Source organism: Triturus cristatus, chromosome 1_1 (assembly GCF_964204655.1).
Source record: "Triturus cristatus chromosome 1_1, aTriCri1.1, whole genome shotgun sequence".
Classification (NCBI taxonomy): domain Eukaryota; kingdom Metazoa; phylum Chordata; class Amphibia; order Caudata; family Salamandridae; genus Triturus; species Triturus cristatus.
This window is the reverse complement of record NC_140579.1, coordinates 1,022,353,404-1,022,370,355: the sequence shown is the minus strand read 5'-3', so window position 1 is coordinate 1,022,370,355 and position 16,952 is coordinate 1,022,353,404.

The window sequence follows — 16,952 nt, the reverse complement described above, 5'->3', positions numbered from 1 at the left end:
CCAGGTCAGCAGAGCTGCTGTAGAGACGGAGAAACCAGGCTAGTAGAGCTGCTTTAGAGCAAGAGAACCAGGTCAGTATAGCTGCTTCAGAGGGAGAGAACCAGGTCAGCAGAGCTGCTCTAGAGGGAGAGAACCAGGTCAGCAGAGCTGCTCTAGAGCCAAGGGACCAGGTCAGCAGAGCTGCTGTAGAGCCAGAGAAACCAGGTCAGGAGAGCTGCTTTGGAGGGAGAGAACTAAGTCAGCAGAGCTGCTTTAGAGCCATAGAACCTGGTCAGCAGAGCTGCTTTAGAGGCAGAGAACCAGGTCAGCAGAGCTGCTCTAGAGCCTAAGAACCAGGTCAGCAGAGCTGCTCTAGAGCCAGAGAACCAGGTCAGCAGAGCTGCTCTAGAGCCTAAGAACCAGGTCAGCAGAGCTGCTCTAGAGCCAGAGAACCAGGTCAGCAGAGCTGCTCTACAGCGTAAAAACCAGGTCAGCAGAGCTGCTCTAGAGCCAGAGAACCAGGTCAGCAGAGTTGCTCTAGAGCCAGAGAACCAGGTCAGCAGAGCTGCTGTAGAACCAGAGAAACCAGGCCAGTAGAGCTGCTTTAGAGCAAGAGAACCAGGTCAGTAGAGCTGCTTTAGAGGGAGAGAACCAGGTCAGCAGAGCTGCTCTAGAGGGATAGAACCAGGTCAGCAGAGCTGCTCTAGAGCCAGAGAACCTTGTCAGTAGAGCTGCTTTAGAGCCATAGAACCGGGTCAGCAAAACTGCTTTAGAGCCAGAGAAACCAGGTCAGCAGAGCTGCTGTAGAGCCAGCGAAACCAGGCCAGTAGAGCTGCTTTAGAGCAAGAGAACCAGGTCAGCGGTGCTGCTTTAGAGGGAGAGAACCAGGTCAGCAGAGCTTCTTTGGAGCCAGAGAACCAGGTCAGCAGAACTGCTCTAGAGCCATTGAGCCAGGTCAGCAGAGCTGCTTTAGAGCAAGAGAACCAGGTCAGCAGAGCTGTTGTAGAGCCAGAGAAACCAGGTCAGCAGAGCTGCTCCAGAGCCAGAGAATGAAGTCAGCAGAGCTACTTTAGAGCCATAGAACCTGGTCAGCAGAGCTGCTTTAGAGCCAGAAAACCAGGTCAGCAGAGCTGCTCTACAGCATAAGAACCAGGACATCAGAGCTGCTCTAGAACCAGAGAACCAGGTCAGCAGACCTACTGTAGAGCCAGAGAAACCAGGTCAGCAGAGCTTCTTTTGAGGGAGAGAACCAGTTCAGTAGAGCTGCTCTAGAGCCAGAGAACCAGGTCAGCAGAGCTGCTGAAGAGCCAGAGAAACCAGGCTAGTAGAGCTGCTTTAGAGCAAGAGAACCAGGTCAGTGGAGCTGCTTTAGAGGGAGAGAACCAGGTCAGCAGAGCTGCTCTAGAGGGAGAGAACCAGGTCAGCAGAGCTGCTCTAGAGCCAAGGGACCAGGTGAGCAGAGCTGCTGTAGAGCCAGAGAAACCAGGTCAGCAGAGCTGCTTTGGAGGGAGAGAACTACGTCAGCAGAGCTGCTTTAGAGCCATAGAACCTGGTCAGCAGAGCTGCTTTAGAGGCAGAGAACCAGGTCAGCTGAGCTGCTCTAGAGCCTAAGAACCAGGTCAACAGAGCAGCTCTAGAGCCAGAGAACCATGTCAGCAGAACTGCTTAAGAGCCATAGAACTGGGTCAGTAGAGCTGCTTTAGAGCCTGAGAACCAGGTCAGCAGAGCTGTTGTAGAGCCAGAGAGCCAGATCAGCAGAGCTGCTCTGTAGCCTAAGAACTAGGTCAGCAGAGCTGCTCTAGAGCCAGAGAGCCAGGTCAGCAGACCTGCTGTAGAGCCAGAGAAACCAGGTCAGCAGAGCTGCTTTAGAGGGAGAGAACCAGGTCAGCAGAGCTGCTTTAGAGCCAGAGAACCAGGTCAGCAGAGTTGCTCTAGAGCCAGAGAACCAGGTCAGCAGAGCTGCTGTAGAGCCAGAGAAACCAGGTCAGCAGAGCTGCTTTAGAGGGAGAGAACCAGGTCAGCAGAGCTGCTTTAGAGCCAGAGAACCAGGTCAGCAGAGTTGCTCTAGAGCCAGAGAACCAGGTCAGCAGAGCTGCTGTAGAGCCAGAGAAACCAGGTCAGCAGAGCTGCTTTAGAGGGAGAGAACAAGGTCAGCAGAGCTGCTTTATAGCGAGAGAACCAGGTCAGCAGAGCTGCTCCAGAGCCAGAGAAGGAAGTCAGCAGAGCTAATTTAGAGCCATAGAACCTGGTCAGCAGAGCTGCTTTAAAACCAGAAAACCAGGTCAGCAGAGCTGCTCTACAGCGTAAGAACCAGGTGAGCAGAGCTGCTCTAGAGCCAGAGAACCAGGTCAGCAGACCTACTGTAGAGCCAGAGAAACCAGGTCAGCAGAGCTTCTTTTGAGGGAGAGAACCAGTTCAGTAGAGCTTCTCTAGAGCCAGAGAACCAGGTCAGCAGAGCTGCTGTAGAGACGGAGAAACCAGGCTAGTAGAGCTGCTTTAGAGCAAGAGAACCAGGTCAGTATAGCTGCTTTAGAGGGAGAGAACCAGGTCAGCAGAGCTGCTCTAGAGGGAGAGAACCAGGTCAGCAGAGCTGCTCTAGAGCCAAGGGACCAGGTCAGCAGAGCTGCTGTAGAGCCAGAGAAACCAGGTCAGGAGAGCTGCTTTGGAGGGAGAGAACTAAGTCAGCAGAGCTGCTTTAGAGCCATAGAACCTGGTCAGCAGAGCTGCTTTAGAGGCAGAGAACCAGGTCAGCAGAGCTGCTCTAGAGCCTAAGAACCAGGTCAGCAGAGCTGCTCTAGAGCCAGAGAACCAGGTCAGCAGAGCTGCTCTAGAGCCTAAGAACCAGGTCAGCAGAGCTGCTCTAGAGCCAGAGAACCAGGTCAGCAGAGCTGCTCTACAGCGTAAAAACCAGGTCAGCAGAGCTGCTCTAGAGCCAGAGAACCAGGTCAGCAGAGTTGCTCTAGAGCCAGAGAACCAGGTCAGCAGAGCTGCTGTAGAACCAGAGAAACCAGGCCAGTAGAGCTGCTTTAGAGCAAGAGAACCAGGTCAGTAGAGCTGCTTTAGAGGGAGAGAACCAGGTCAGCAGAGCTGCTCTAGAGGGATAGAACCAGGTCAGCAGAGCTGCTCTAGAGCCAGAGAACCTTGTCAGTAGAGCTGCTTTAGAGCCATAGAACCGGGTCAGCAAAACTGCTTTAGAGCCAGAGAAACCAGGTCAGCAGAGCTGCTGTAGAGCCAGCGAAACCAGGCCAGTAGAGCTGCTTTAGAGCAAGAGAACCAGGTCAGCGGTGCTGCTTTAGAGGGAGAGAACCAGGTCAGCAGAGCTTCTTTGGAGCCAGAGAACCAGGTCAGCAGAACTGCTCTAGAGCCATTGAGCCAGGTCAGCAGAGCTGCTTTAGAGCAAGAGAACCAGGTCAGCAGAGCTGTTGTAGAGCCAGAGAAACCAGGTCAGCAGAGCTGCTTTAGAGGGAGAGAACCAGGTCAGCAGAACTGCTTTAGAGCGAGAGAACCAGGTCAGCAGAGCTGCTCCAGAGCCAGAGAACGAAGTCAGCAGAGCTACTTTAGAGCCATAGAACCTGGTCAGCAGAGCTGCTTTAGAGCCAGAAAACCAGGTCAGCAGAGCTGCTCTACAGCATAAGAACCAGGACATCAGAGCTGCTCTAGAACCAGAGAACCAGGTCAGCAGACCTACTGTAGAGCCAGAGAAACCAGGTCAGCAGAGCTTCTTTTGAGGGAGAGAACCAGTTCAGTAGAGCTGCTCTAGAGCCAGAGAACCAGGTCAGCAGAGCTGCTGAAGAGCCAGAGAAACCAGGCTAGTAGAGCTGCTTTAGAGCAAGAGAACCAGGTCAGTGGAGCTGCTTTAGAGGGAGAGAACCAGGTCAGCAGAGCTGCTTTAGAGGGAGAGAACCAGGTCAGCAGAGCTGCTCTAGAGCCAAGGGACCAGGTGAGCAGAGCTGCTGTAGAGCCAGAGAAACCAGGTCAGCAGAGCTGCTTTGGAGGGAGAGAACTACGTCAGCAGAGCTGCTTTAGAGCCATAGAACCTGGTCAGCAGAGCTGCTTTAGAGGCAGAGAACCAGGTCAGCTGAGCTGCTCTAGAGCCTAAGAACCAGGTCAACAGAGCAGCTCTAGAGCCAGAGAACCATGTCAGCAGAACTGCTTAAGAGCCATAGAACTGGGTCAGTAGAGCTGCTTTAGAGCCTGAGAACCAGGTCAGCAGAGCTGTTGTAGAGCCAGAGAGCCAGATCAGCAGAGCTGCTCTGTAGCCTAAGAACTAGGTCAGCAGAGCTGCTCTAGAGCCAGAGAGCCAGGTCAGCAGACCTGCTGTAGAGCCAGAAAAACCAGGTCAGCAGAGCTGCTTTAGAGGGAGAGAACCAGGTCAGCAGAGCTGCTTTAGAGCCAGAGAACCAGGTCAGCAGAGTTGCTCTAGAGACAGAGAACCAGGTCAGCAGAGCTGCTGTAGAGCCAGAGAAACCAGGTCAGCAGAGCTGCTTTAGAGGGAGAGAACCAGGTCAGCAGAGCTGCTTTAGAGCCAGAGAACCAGGTCAGCAGAGTTGCTCTAGAGCCAGAGAACCAGGTCAGCAGAGCTGCTGTAGAGCCAGAGAAACCAGGTCAGCAGAGCTGCTTTAGAGGGAGAGAACAAGGTCAGCAGAGCTGCTTTATAGCGAGAGAACCAGGTCAGCAGAGCTGCTCCAGAGCCAGAGAAGGAAGTCAGCAGAGCTAATTTAGAGCCATAGAACCTGGTCAGCAGAGCTGCTTTAAAACCAGAAAACCAGGTGAGCAGAGCTGCTCTAGAGCCAGAGAACCAGGTCAGCAGACCTACTGTAGAGCCAGAGAAACCAGGTCAGCAGAGCTTCTTTTGAGGGAGAGAACCAGTTCAGTAGAGCTTCTCTAGAGCCAGAGAACCAGGTCAGCAGAGCTGCTGTAGAGCCAGAGAAACCAGGCTAGTAGAGCTGCTTTAGAGCAAGAGAACCAGGTCAGTATAGCTGCTTTAGAGGGAGAGAACCAGGTCAGCAGAGCTGCTCTAGAGGGAGAGAACCAGGTCAGAAGAGCTGCTCTAGAGCCAAGGGACCAGGTCAGCAGAGCTGCTGTAGAGCCAGAGAAACCAGGTCAGGAGACCTGCTTTGGAGGGAGAGAACTAAGTCAGCAGAGCTGCTTTAGAGCCATAGAACCTGGTCAGCAGAGCTGCTTTAGAGGCAGAGAACCAGGTCATCAGAGCTGCTCTAGAGCCTAAGAACCAGGTCAGCGGTGCTGCTTTAGAGGGAGAGAACCAGGTCAGCAGAGCTGCTTTGGAGCAAATGGACTAGGTCAGCAGAGCTGCTCTAGAGCCATAGAGCCAGGTCAGCAGAGCTGCTTTAGAGCAAGAGAACCAGGTCAGCAGAGCTGCTCCAGAGCCAGAGAACGAAGTCAGCAGAGCTACTTTAGAGCCATAGAACCTGGTCAGCAGAGCTGCTTTAAAACCAGAAAACCAGGTCAGCAGAGCTGCTCTACAGCGTAAGAACCAGGTGAGCAGAGCTGCTCTAGAGCCAGAGAACCAGGTCAGCAGACCTACTGTAGAGCCAGAGAAACCAGGTCAGCAGAGCTTCTTTTGAGGGAGAGAACCAGTTCAGTAGAGCTTCTCTAGAGCCAGAGAACCAGGTCAGCAGAGCTGCTGTAGAGACGGAGAAACCAGGCTAGTAGAGCTGCTTTAGAGCAAGAGAACCAGGTCAGTATAGCTGCTTCAGAGGGAGAGAACCAGGTCAGCAGAGCTGCTCTAGAGGGAGAGAACCAGGTCAGCAGAGCTGCTCTAGAGCCAAGGGACCAGGTCAGCAGAGCTGCTGTAGAGCCAGAGAAACCAGGTCAGGAGAGCTGCTTTGGAGGGAGAGAACTAAGTCAGCAGAGCTGCTTTAGAGCCATAGAACCTGGTCAGCAGAGCTGCTTTAGAGGCAGAGAACCAGGTCAGCAGAGCTGCTCTAGAGCCTAAGAACCAGGTCAGCAGAGCTGCTCTAGAGCCAGAGAACCAGGTCAGCAGAGCTGCTCTAGAGCCTAAGAACCAGGTCAGCAGAGCTGCTCTAGAGCCAGAGAACCAGGTCAGCAGAGCTGCTCTACAGCGTAAAAACCAGGTCAGCAGAGCTGCTCTAGAGCCAGAGAACCAGGTCAGCAGAGTTGCTCTAGAGCCAGAGAACCAGGTCAGCAGAGCTGCTGTAGAACCAGAGAAACCAGGCCAGTAGAGCTGCTTTAGAGCAAGAGAACCAGGTCAGTAGAGCTGCTTTAGAGGGAGAGAACCAGGTCAGCAGAGCTGCTCTAGAGGGATAGAACCAGGTCAGCAGAGCTGCTCTAGAGCCAGAGAACCTTGTCAGTAGAGCTGCTTTAGAGCCATAGAACCGGGTCAGCAAAACTGCTTTAGAGCCAGAGAAACCAGGTCAGCAGAGCTGCTGTAGAGCCAGCGAAACCAGGCCAGTAGAGCTGCTTTAGAGCAAGAGAACCAGGTCAGCGGTGCTGCTTTAGAGGGAGAGAACCAGGTCAGCAGAGCTTCTTTGGAGCCAGAGAACCAGGTCAGCAGAACTGCTCTAGAGCCATTGAGCCAGGTCAGCAGAGCTGCTTTAGAGCAAGAGAACCAGGTCAGCAGAGCTGTTGTAGAGCCAGAGAAACCAGGTCAGCAGAGCTGCTCCAGAGCCAGAGAATGAAGTCAGCAGAGCTACTTTAGAGCCATAGAACCTGGTCAGCAGAGCTGCTTTAGAGCCAGAAAACCAGGTCAGCAGAGCTGCTCTACAGCATAAGAACCAGGACATCAGAGCTGCTCTAGAACCAGAGAACCAGGTCAGCAGACCTACTGTAGAGCCAGAGAAACCAGGTCAGCAGAGCTTCTTTTGAGGGAGAGAACCAGTTCAGTAGAGCTGCTCTAGAGCCAGAGAACCAGGTCAGCAGAGCTGCTGAAGAGCCAGAGAAACCAGGCTAGTAGAGCTGCTTTAGAGCAAGAGAACCAGGTCAGTGGAGCTGCTTTAGAGGGAGAGAACCAGGTCAGCAGAGCTGCTCTAGAGGGAGAGAACCAGGTCAGCAGAGCTGCTCTAGAGCCAAGGGACCAGGTGAGCAGAGCTGCTGTAGAGCCAGAGAAACCAGGTCAGCAGAGCTGCTTTGGAGGGAGAGAACTACGTCAGCAGAGCTGCTTTAGAGCCATAGAACCTGGTCAGCAGAGCTGCTTTAGAGGCAGAGAACCAGGTCAGCTGAGCTGCTCTAGAGCCTAAGAACCAGGTCAACAGAGCAGCTCTAGAGCCAGAGAACCATGTCAGCAGAACTGCTTAAGAGCCATAGAACTGGGTCAGTAGAGCTGCTTTAGAGCCTGAGAACCAGGTCAGCAGAGCTGTTGTAGAGCCAGAGAGCCAGATCAGCAGAGCTGCTCTGTAGCCTAAGAACTAGGTCAGCAGAGCTGCTCTAGAGCCAGAGAGCCAGGTCAGCAGACCTGCTGTAGAGCCAGAGAAACCAGGTCAGCAGAGCTGCTTTAGAGGGAGAGAACCAGGTCAGCAGAGCTGCTTTAGAGCCAGAGAACCAGGTCAGCAGAGTTGCTCTAGAGCCAGAGAACCAGGTCAGCAGAGCTGCTGTAGAGCCAGAGAAACCAGGTCAGCAGAGCTGCTTTAGAGGGAGAGAACCAGGTCAGCAGAGCTGCTTTAGAGCCAGAGAACCAGGTCAGCAGAGTTGCTCTAGAGCCAGAGAACCAGGTCAGCAGAGCTGCTGTAGAGCCAGAGAAACCAGGTCAGCAGAGCTGCTTTAGAGGGAGAGAACAAGGTCAGCAGAGCTGCTTTATAGCGAGAGAACCAGGTCAGCAGAGCTGCTCCAGAGCCAGAGAAGGAAGTCAGCAGAGCTAATTTAGAGCCATAGAACCTGGTCAGCAGAGCTGCTTTAAAACCAGAAAACCAGGTCAGCAGAGCTGCTCTACAGCGTAAGAACCAGGTGAGCAGAGCTGCTCTAGAGCCAGAGAACCAGGTCAGCAGACCTACTGTAGAGCCAGAGAAACCAGGTCAGCAGAGCTTCTTTTGAGGGAGAGAACCAGTTCAGTAGAGCTTCTCTAGAGCCAGAGAACCAGGTCAGCAGAGCTGCTGTAGAGCCAGAGAAACCAGGCTAGTAGAGCTGCTTTAGAGCAAGAGAACCAGGTCAGTATAGCTGCTTTAGAGGGAGAGAACCAGGTCAGCAGAGCTGCTCTAGAGGGAGAGAACCAGGTCAGAAGAGCTGCTCTAGAGCCAAGGGACCAGGTCAGCAGAGCTGCTGTAGAGCCAGAGAAACCAGGTCAGGAGACCTGCTTTGGAGGGAGAGAACTAAGTCAGCAGAGCTGCTTTAGAGCCATAGAACCTGGTCAGCAGAGCTGCTTTAGAGGCAGAGAACCAGGTCATCAGAGCTGCTCTAGAGCCTAAGAACCAGGTCAGCGGTGCTGCTTTAGAGGGAGAGAACCAGGTCAGCAGAGCTGCTTTGGAGCAAATGGACTAGGTCAGCAGAGCTGCTCTAGAGCCATAGAGCCAGGTCAGCAGAGCTGCTTTAGAGCAAGAGAACCAGGTCAGCAGAGCTGCTCCAGAGCCAGAGAACGAAGTCAGCAGAGCTACTTTAGAGCCATAGAACCTGGTCAGCAGAGCTGCTTTAAAACCAGAAAACCAGGTCAGCAGAGCTGCTCTACAGCGTAAGAACCAGGTGAGCAGAGCTGCTCTAGAGCCAGAGAACCAGGTCAGCAGACCTACTGTAGAGCCAGAGAAACCAGGTCAGCAGAGCTTCTTTTGAGGGAGAGAACCAGTTCAGTAGAGCTTCTCTAGAGCCAGAGAACCAGGTCAGCAGAGCTGCTGTAGAGCCGGAGAAACCAGGCTAGTAGAGCTGCTTTAGAGCAAGAGAACCAGGTCAGTATAGCTGCTTTAGAGGGAGAGAACCAGGTCAGCAGAGCTGCTCTAGAGGGAGAGAACCAGGTCAGCAGAGCTGCTCTAGAGCCAAGGGACCAGGTCAGCAGAGCTGCTGTAGAGCCAGAGAAACCAGGTCAGGAGAGCTGCTTTGGAGGGAGAGAACTAAGTCAGCAGAGCTGCTTTAGAGCCATAGAACCTGGTCAGCAGAGCTGCTTTAGAGGCAGAGAACCAGGTCAGCAGAGCTGCTCTAGAGCCTAAGAACCAGGTCAGCAGAGCTGCTCTAGAGCCAGAGAACCAGGTCAGCAGAGCTGCTCTAGAGCCTAAGAACCAGGTCAGCAGAGCTGCTCTAGAGCCAGAGAACCAGGTCAGCAGAGCTGCTCTACAGCGTAAAAACCAGGTCAGCAGAGCTGCTCTAGAGCCAGAGAACCAGGTCAGCAGAGTTGCTCTAGAGCCAGAGAACCAGGTCAGCAGAGCTGCTGTAGAACCAGAGAAACCAGGCCAGTAGAGCTGCTTTAGAGCAAGAGAACCAGGTCAGTAGAGCTGCTTTAGAGGGAGAGAACCAGGTCAGCAGAGCTGCTCTAGAGGGATAGAACCAGGTCAGCAGAGCTGCTCTAGAGCCAGAGAACCTTGTCAGTAGAGCTGCTTTAGAGCCATAGAACCGGGTCAGCAAAACTGCTTTAGAGCCAGAGAAACCAGGTCAGCAGAGCTGCTGTAGAGCCAGCGAAACCAGGCCAGTAGAGCTGCTTTAGAGCAAGAGAACCAGGTCAGCGGTGCTGCTTTAGAGGGAGAGAACCAGGTCAGCAGAGCTTCTTTGGAGCCAGAGAACCAGGTCAGCAGAACTGCTCTAGAGCCATTGAGCCAGGTCAGCAGAGCTGCTTTAGAGCAAGAGAACCAGGTCAGCAGAGCTGTTGTAGAGCCAGAGAAACCAGGTCAGCAGAGCTGCTTTAGAGGGAGAGAACCAGGTCAGCAGAGCTGCTTTAGAGCGAGAGAACCAGATCAGCAGAGCTGCTCCAGAGCCAGAGAACGAAGTCAGCAGAGCTACTTTAGAGCCATAGAACCTGGTCAGCAGAGCTGCTTTAGAGCCAGAAAACCAGGTCAGCAGAGCTGCTCTACAGCATAAGAACCAGGACATCAGAGCTGCTCTAGAACCAGAGAACCAGGTCAGCAGACCTACTGTAGAGCCAGAGAAACCAGGTCAGCAGAGCTTCTTTTGAGGGAGAGAACCAGTTCAGTAGAGCTGCTCTAGAGCCAGAGAACCAGGTCAGCAGAGCTGCTGAAGAGCCAGAGAAACCAGGCTAGTAGAGCTGCTTTAGAGCAAGAGAACCAGGTCAGTGGAGCTGCTTTAGAGGGTGAGAACCAGGTCAGCAGAGCTGCTCTAGAGGGAGAGAACCAGGTCAGCAGAGCTGCTCTAGAGCCAAGGGACCAGGTGAGCAGAGCTGCTGTAGAGCCAGAGAAACCAGGTCAGCAGAGCTGCTTTGGAGGGAGAGAACTACGTTAGCAGAGCTGCTTTAGAGCCATAGAACCTGGTCAGCAGAGCTGCTTTAGAGGCAGAGAACCAGGTCAGCTGAGCTGCTCTAGAGCCTAAGAACCAGGTCAACAGAGCAGCTCTAGAGCCAGAGAACCATGCCAGCAGAACTGCTTAAGAGCCATAGAACTGGGTCAGTAGAGCTGCTTTAGAGCCTGAGAACCAGGTCAGCAGAGCTGTTGTAGAGCCAGAGAGCCAGATCAGCAGAGCTGCTCTGTAGCCTAAGAACTAGGTCAGCAGAGCTGCTCTAGTGCCAGAGAGCCAGGTCAGCAGACCTGCTGTAGAGCCAGAGAAACCAGGTCAGCAGAGCTGCTTTAGAGGGAGAGAACCAGGTCAGCAGAGCTGCTTTAGAGCCAGAGAACCAGGTCAGCAGAGTTGCTCTAGAGCCAGAGAACCAGGTCAGCAGAGCTGCTGTAGAGCCAGAGAAACCAGGTCAGCAGAGCTGCTTTAGAGGGAGAGAACCAGGTCAGCAGAGCTGCTTTAGAGCCAGAGAACCAGGTCAGCAGAGTTGCTCTAGAGCCAGAGAACCAGGTCAGCAGAGCTGCTGTAGAGCCAGAGAAACCAGGTCAGCAGAGCTGCTTTAGAGGGAGAGAACAAGGTCAGCAGAGCTGCTTTATAGCGAGAGAACCAGGTCAGCAGAGCTGCTCCAGAGCCAGAGAAGGAAGTCAGCAGAGCTAATTTAGAGCCATAGAACCTGGTCAGCAGAGCTGCTTTAAAACCAGAAAACCAGGTCATCAGAGCTGCTCTACAGCGTAAGAACCAGGTGAGCAGAGCTGCTCTAGAGCCAGAGAACCAGGTCAGCAGACCTACTGTAGAGCCAGAGAAACCAGGTCAGCAGAGCTTCTTTTGAGGGAGAGAACCAGTTCAGTAGAGCTTCTCTAGAGCCAGAGAACCAGGTCAGCAGAGCTGCTGTAGAGCCAGAGAAACCAGGCTAGTAGAGCTGCTTTAGAGCAAGAGAACCAGGTCAGTATAGCTGCTTTAGAGGGTGAGAACCAGGTCAGCAGAGCTGCTCTAGAGGGAGAGAACCAGGTCAGAAGAGCTGCTCTAGAGCCAAGGGACCAGGTCAGCAGAGCTGCTGTAGAGCCAGAGAAACCAGGTCAGGAGACCTGCTTTGGAGGGAGAGAACTAAGTCAGCAGAGCTGCTTTAGAGCCATAGAACCTGGTCAGCAGAGCTGCTTTAGAGGCAGAGAACCAGGTCATCAGAGCTGCTCTAGAGCCTAAGAACCAGGTCAGCAGAGCTGCTCTAGAGCCAGAGAACCAGGTCAGCAGAGCTGCTCTAGAGCCTAAGAACCAGGTCAGCAGAGCTGCTCTAGAGCCAGAGAACCAGGTCAGCAGAGCTGCTCTACAGCGTAAGAACCAGGTCAGCAGAGCTGCTCTAGAGCCAGAGAACCAGGTCAGCAGAGTTGCTCTAGAGCCAGAGAACCAGGTCAGCAGAGCTGCTGTAGAGCCAGAGAAACCAGGCCAGTAGAGCTGCTTTAGAGCAAGAGAACCAGGTCAGTAGAGCTGCTTTAGAGGGAGAGAACCAGGTCAGCAGAGCTGCTCTAGAGGGATAGAACCAGGTCAGCAGAGCTGCTCTAGAGCCAGAGAACCTTGTCAGTAGAGCTGCTTTAGAGCCATAGAACCGGGTCAGCAAAACTGCTTTAGAGCCAGAGAAACCAGGTCAGCAGAGCTGCTGTAGAGCCATCGAAACCAGGCCAGTAGAGCTGCTTTAGAGCAAGAGAACCAGGTCAGTGGTGCTGCTTTAGAGGGAGAGAACCAGGTCAGCAGAGCTGCTTTGGAGCCAATGGACTAGGTCAGCAGAGCTGCTCTAGAGCCAGAGAACCAGGTCAGCAGAACTGCTCTAGAGCCATTGAGCCAGGTCAGCAGAGCTGCTTTAGAGCAAGAGAACCAGGTCAGCAGAGCTGTTGTAGAGCCAGAGAAACCAGGTCAGCAGAGCTGCTTTAGAGGGAGAGAACCAGGTCAGCAGAGCTGCTTTAGAGCGAGAGAACCAGGTCAGCAGAGCTGCTCCAGAGCCAGAGAACGAAGTCAGCAGAGCTACTTTAGAGCCATAGAACCTGGTCAGCAGAGCTGCTTTAGAGCCAGAAAACCAGGTCAGCAGAGCTGCTCTACAGCGTAAGAACCAGGACATCAGAGCTGCTCTAGAACCAGAGAACCAGGTCAGCAGACCTACTGTAGAGCCAGAGAAACCAGGTCAGCAGAGCTTCTTTTGAGGGAGAGAACCAGTTCAGTAGAGCTGCTCTAGAGCCAGAGAACCAGGTCAGCAGAGTTGCTGAAGAGCCAGAGAAACCAGGCTAGTAGAGCTGCTTTAGAGCAAGAGAACCAGGTCAGTGGAGCTGCTTTAGAGGGAGAGAACCAGGTCAGCAGAGCTGCTCTAGAGGGAGAGAACCAGGTCAGCAGAGCTGCTCTAGAGCCAAGGGACCAGGTGAGCAGAGCTGCTGTAGAGCCAGAGAAACCAGGTCAGCAGAGCTGCTTTGGAGGGAGAGAACTACGTCAGCAGAGCTGCTTTAGAGCCATAGAACCTGGTCAGCAGAGCTGCTTTAGAGGCAGAGAACCAGGTCAGCTGAGCTGCTCTAGAGCCTAAGAACCAGGTCAGCAGAGCTGCTCTACAGCCAGAGATCCAGGTCAGCAGAGCTGCTCTAGAGCCTAAGAACCAGGTCAGCAGAGCTGCTCTAGAGCCAGAGAAACAGGTCAGCAGAGCTGCTGTAGAGCCAGGTAAACCAAGTCAGTAGAGCTGCTTTAGAGGGAGAGAACCAGGTCAGCAGAGCTGCTCTAGAGGGAGAGAACCAGGTCAGCAGAGCAGCTCTAGAGCCAGAGAACCATGTCAGCAGAACTGCTTAAGAGCCATAGAACTGGGTCAGTAGAGCTGCTTTAGAGCCTGAGAACCAGGTCAGCAGAGCTGTTGTAGAGCCAGAGAGCCAGATCAGCAGAGCTGCTCTGTAGCCTAAGAACTAGGTCAGCAGAGCTGCTCTAGAGCCAGAGAGCCAGGTCAGCAGACCTGCTGTAGAGCCAGAGAAACCAGGTCAGCAGAGCTGCTTTAGAGGGAGAGAACCAGGTCAGCAGAGCTGCTTTAGAGCCAGAGAACCAGGTCAGCAGAGTTGCTCTAGAGCCAGAGAACCAAGTCAGCAGAGCTGCTGTAGAGCCAGAGAAACCAGACCAGTAGAGCTGCTTTAGTGAAAGAGAACCAGGTCAGCAGAGCTGCTTCAGAGGGAGAGAACCAGGTCAGCAGAGCTGCTCTGGAGCCAAGGGACTAGTTCAGCAGAGCTGCTCTAGAGCCAGAGAACCAGGTCAGCAGAACTGCTTTAGAACCATAGCACCGGGTCAGCAGAGCTGCTTTAGAGCCAGAGCACCACGTCAGCAGAGCTGTTGTAGAGCCAGAGAACCAGGTCAGCAGAGCTGCTCTAGAGCCAGAGAACCTTGTCAGCAGAGCTGCTTTAGAGCCATAGAACCGGGTCAGCAGAACTGCTTTAGAGCCAGAGAAACCAGGTCAGCAGAGCTGCTTTAGAGGGGGAGAGCCAGGCCAGCAGAGCTGCTTTAGAGGGAGAGAACCAGGGCAGCAGAGTTGCTCTAGAGCCAGAGAACCAGGTCAGCAGAGCTGCTGTAGGGCCAGAGAAACCAGGCCAGTAGAGCTGCTTTAGAGCAAGAGAACCAGGTCAGCAGAGCTGCTTTAGAGGGAGAGAATCAGGTCTGCAGAGCTGCTGTAGAGCCAGAGAAACCAGGTCAGCAGAGCTGCTCTAGAGGCCGATAACCAGGTCAGCAGAGCTGCTGTAGAGCCGGAGAAACCAGGTCAGCAGAACAGCTTTAGAGGCAGAGAACCAGGTCAGCAGAGCTGCTCTAGAGGCAGAGAACCAGGTCAGCAGAACTGCTTTAGAGCCAGAGAACCAAGTCAGCAGAGCTCTTTAGAGGGAGAGAACCAGGTCAGCAGAGCTGCTCTAGAGCCAGAGAACCAAGTCAGCTGAGCTGCTTTAGAGCCAGAGAACCAGATCAGCAGAGCTGCTGTAGAGCCAGAGAAACCAGGCCAGTAGAGCTGCTTTTGAGCAAGAGAACCAGGTCAGCGGTGCTGCTTTAGATGGAGAGAACCAGGTCAGCAGAGCTGCTTTGAAGCCAATGGACTAGGTCAGCAGAGCTGCTCTAGAGCCAGAGAACCAGGTCAGCAGAACTGCTTTAGAGCCATAGAACCAGGTTAGCAGAGCTGCTTTAGAGCAAGAGAACCAGGTTAGCAGAGCTGTTGTAGAGCCAGAGAAACCAGGTCAGCAGAGCTGCTTTAGAGGGAGAGAACCAGGTCAGCAGAGCTGCTTTAGAGCGAGAGAACCAGGTCAGCTGAGCTTCTCCAGAGCCAGAGAACGAAGTCAGCAGAGCTACTTTAGAGCCATAGAACCTGGTCAGCATAGCTGCTTTAGAGCCAGAAAACCAGGTCAGCAGAGCTGCTCTACAGCGTAAGAACCAGGTCAGCAGAGCTGCTCTAGAGCCAGAGAACCAGGTCAGCAGAGCTGCTGTAGAGCCAGAGAAACCAGGCTAGCAGAGCTGCTTTAGAGCAAGAGAACCAGGTCAGTAGAGCTGCTTTAGAGGGAGAGAACCAGGCCAGCAGAGCTGCTCTAGAGGAAGAGAACCAGGTCAGCAGAGCTGCTTTAGAGGGAGAGAACTAAGTCAGCAGAGCTGCTTTAGAGCCTAAGAAACAGGTCAGCAGAGCTGCTCTAGAGCCAGAGAAACAGGTCAGCAGAGCTGCTGTAGAGCCAGAGAAACCTAGTCAGTAGAGCTGCTCTAGAGCCTAAGAACCAGGTCAGCAGAGCTGCTCTAGAGCCAGAGAACCAGGTCAGCAGAGCTGCTCTAGAGCCTAAGAACCAGGTCAGCAGAGCTGCTCTAGAGCCAGAGAAACAGGTCAGCAGAGCTGCTGTAGAGCCAGAGAAACCAAGTCAGTAGAGCTGCTTTAGAGGGAGAGAACCAGGTCAGCAGACCTGCTTTAGAGCCAGAGAACGAGGTCAGCAGAGCTGCTCTAGAGCCAGAGAACGAAGTCAGCATAGCTACTTTAGAGCCATAGAACCTGGTCAGCAGAGCTTCTCTACAGCGTAAGAACCAGGTCAGCAGAGCTGCTCTAGAGCCAGAGAACCAGGTCAGCAGAGTTGCTCTAGAGCCAGAGAACCAGGTCAGCAGAGCTGCTGTAGAGCCAGAGAAACCAGGCCAGTAGAGCTGCTTTAGAGCAAGAGAACCAGGTCAGTAGAGCTGCTTTAGAGGGAGAGAACCAGGTCAGCAGAGCTGCTCTAGAGGGAGAGAACCAGGTCAGCAGAGCTGCTCTAGAGCCACAGAACCATGTCAGCAGAACTGCTTTAGAGCCATAGCACCGGGTCAGCAGAGCTGCTTTAGAGCCAGAGAACCAGGTCAGCAGAGCTGTTGTAGAGCCAGAGAACCAGGTCAGCAGAGCTGCTCTAGAGCCAGAGAACCTTGTCAGCAGAGCTGCTTTAAAGCTATAAAACCGGGTCAGCAGAACTGCTTTAGAGCCAGAGAAACCAGGTCAGCAGAGCTGCTTTAAAGGGAGAGAACCAGGGCAGCAGAGTTGCTCTAGAGCCAGAGAACCAGGTCAGCAGAGCTGCTGTAGAGCTAGAGAAACCAGGCCAGTAGAGCTGCTTTGGAGCAATAGAACCAGGTCAGCAGAGCTGCTTTAGAGGGAGAGAACATGTTCTGCAGAGCTGCTGTAGAGCCAGAGAAACCAGGTCAGCAGAGCTGCTCTAGAGGCCGATAACCAGGTCAGCAGAGCTGCTGTAGAGCCGGAGAAACCAGGTCAGCAGAACAGCTTTAGAGGCAGAGATCCAGGTCAGCAGAGCTGCTCTAGAGCCAGAGAACCAGGTCAGCACAGCTGCTTTAGAGCCACCGAACCAGGTCAGCAGAGCTGCTCTAGAGGCAGAGAACCAGGTCAGCAGAACTGCTTTAGAGCCAGAGAACCAAGTCAGCAGAGCTCTTTAGAGGGAAAGAACCAGGTCAGCAGAGCTGCTCTAGAGCCAGAGAACCAAGTCAGCTGAGCTGCTTTAGAGCCAGAGAACCAGATCAGCAGAGCTGCTCTGGAGCCTAAGAACCAGGTCAGCAGAGCTGCTCAAGAGCCAGAGAACCAGGTCAGCAGAGCTGCTGTAGAGCCAGAGAAACCAGGTCAGCAGAGATGCTGTAGAGCCAGAGAAACCAGGCCAGTAGAGCTGCTTTAGAGCAAGAGAACCAGGTCAGTGGTGCTGCTTTAGAGGGAGAGAACCAGGTCAGCAGAGCTGCTTTGGAGCAAATGGACTAGGTCAGCAGAGCTGCTCTAGAGCCATAGAGCCAGGTCAGCAGAGCTGCTTTAGAGCAAGAGAACCAGGTCAGCAGAGCTGCTCCAGAGCCAGAGAACGAAGTCAGCAGAGCTACTTTAGAGCCATAGAACCTGGTCAGCAGAGCTGCTTTAAAACCAGAAAACCAGGTCAGCAGAGCTGCTCTACAGCGTAAGAACCAGGTGAGCAGAGCTGCTCTAGAGCCAGAGAACCAGGTCAGCAGACCTACTGTAGAGCCAGAGAAACCAGGTCAGCAGAGCTTCTTTTGAGGGAGAGAACCAGTTCAGTAGAGCTTCTCTAGAGCCAGAGAACCAG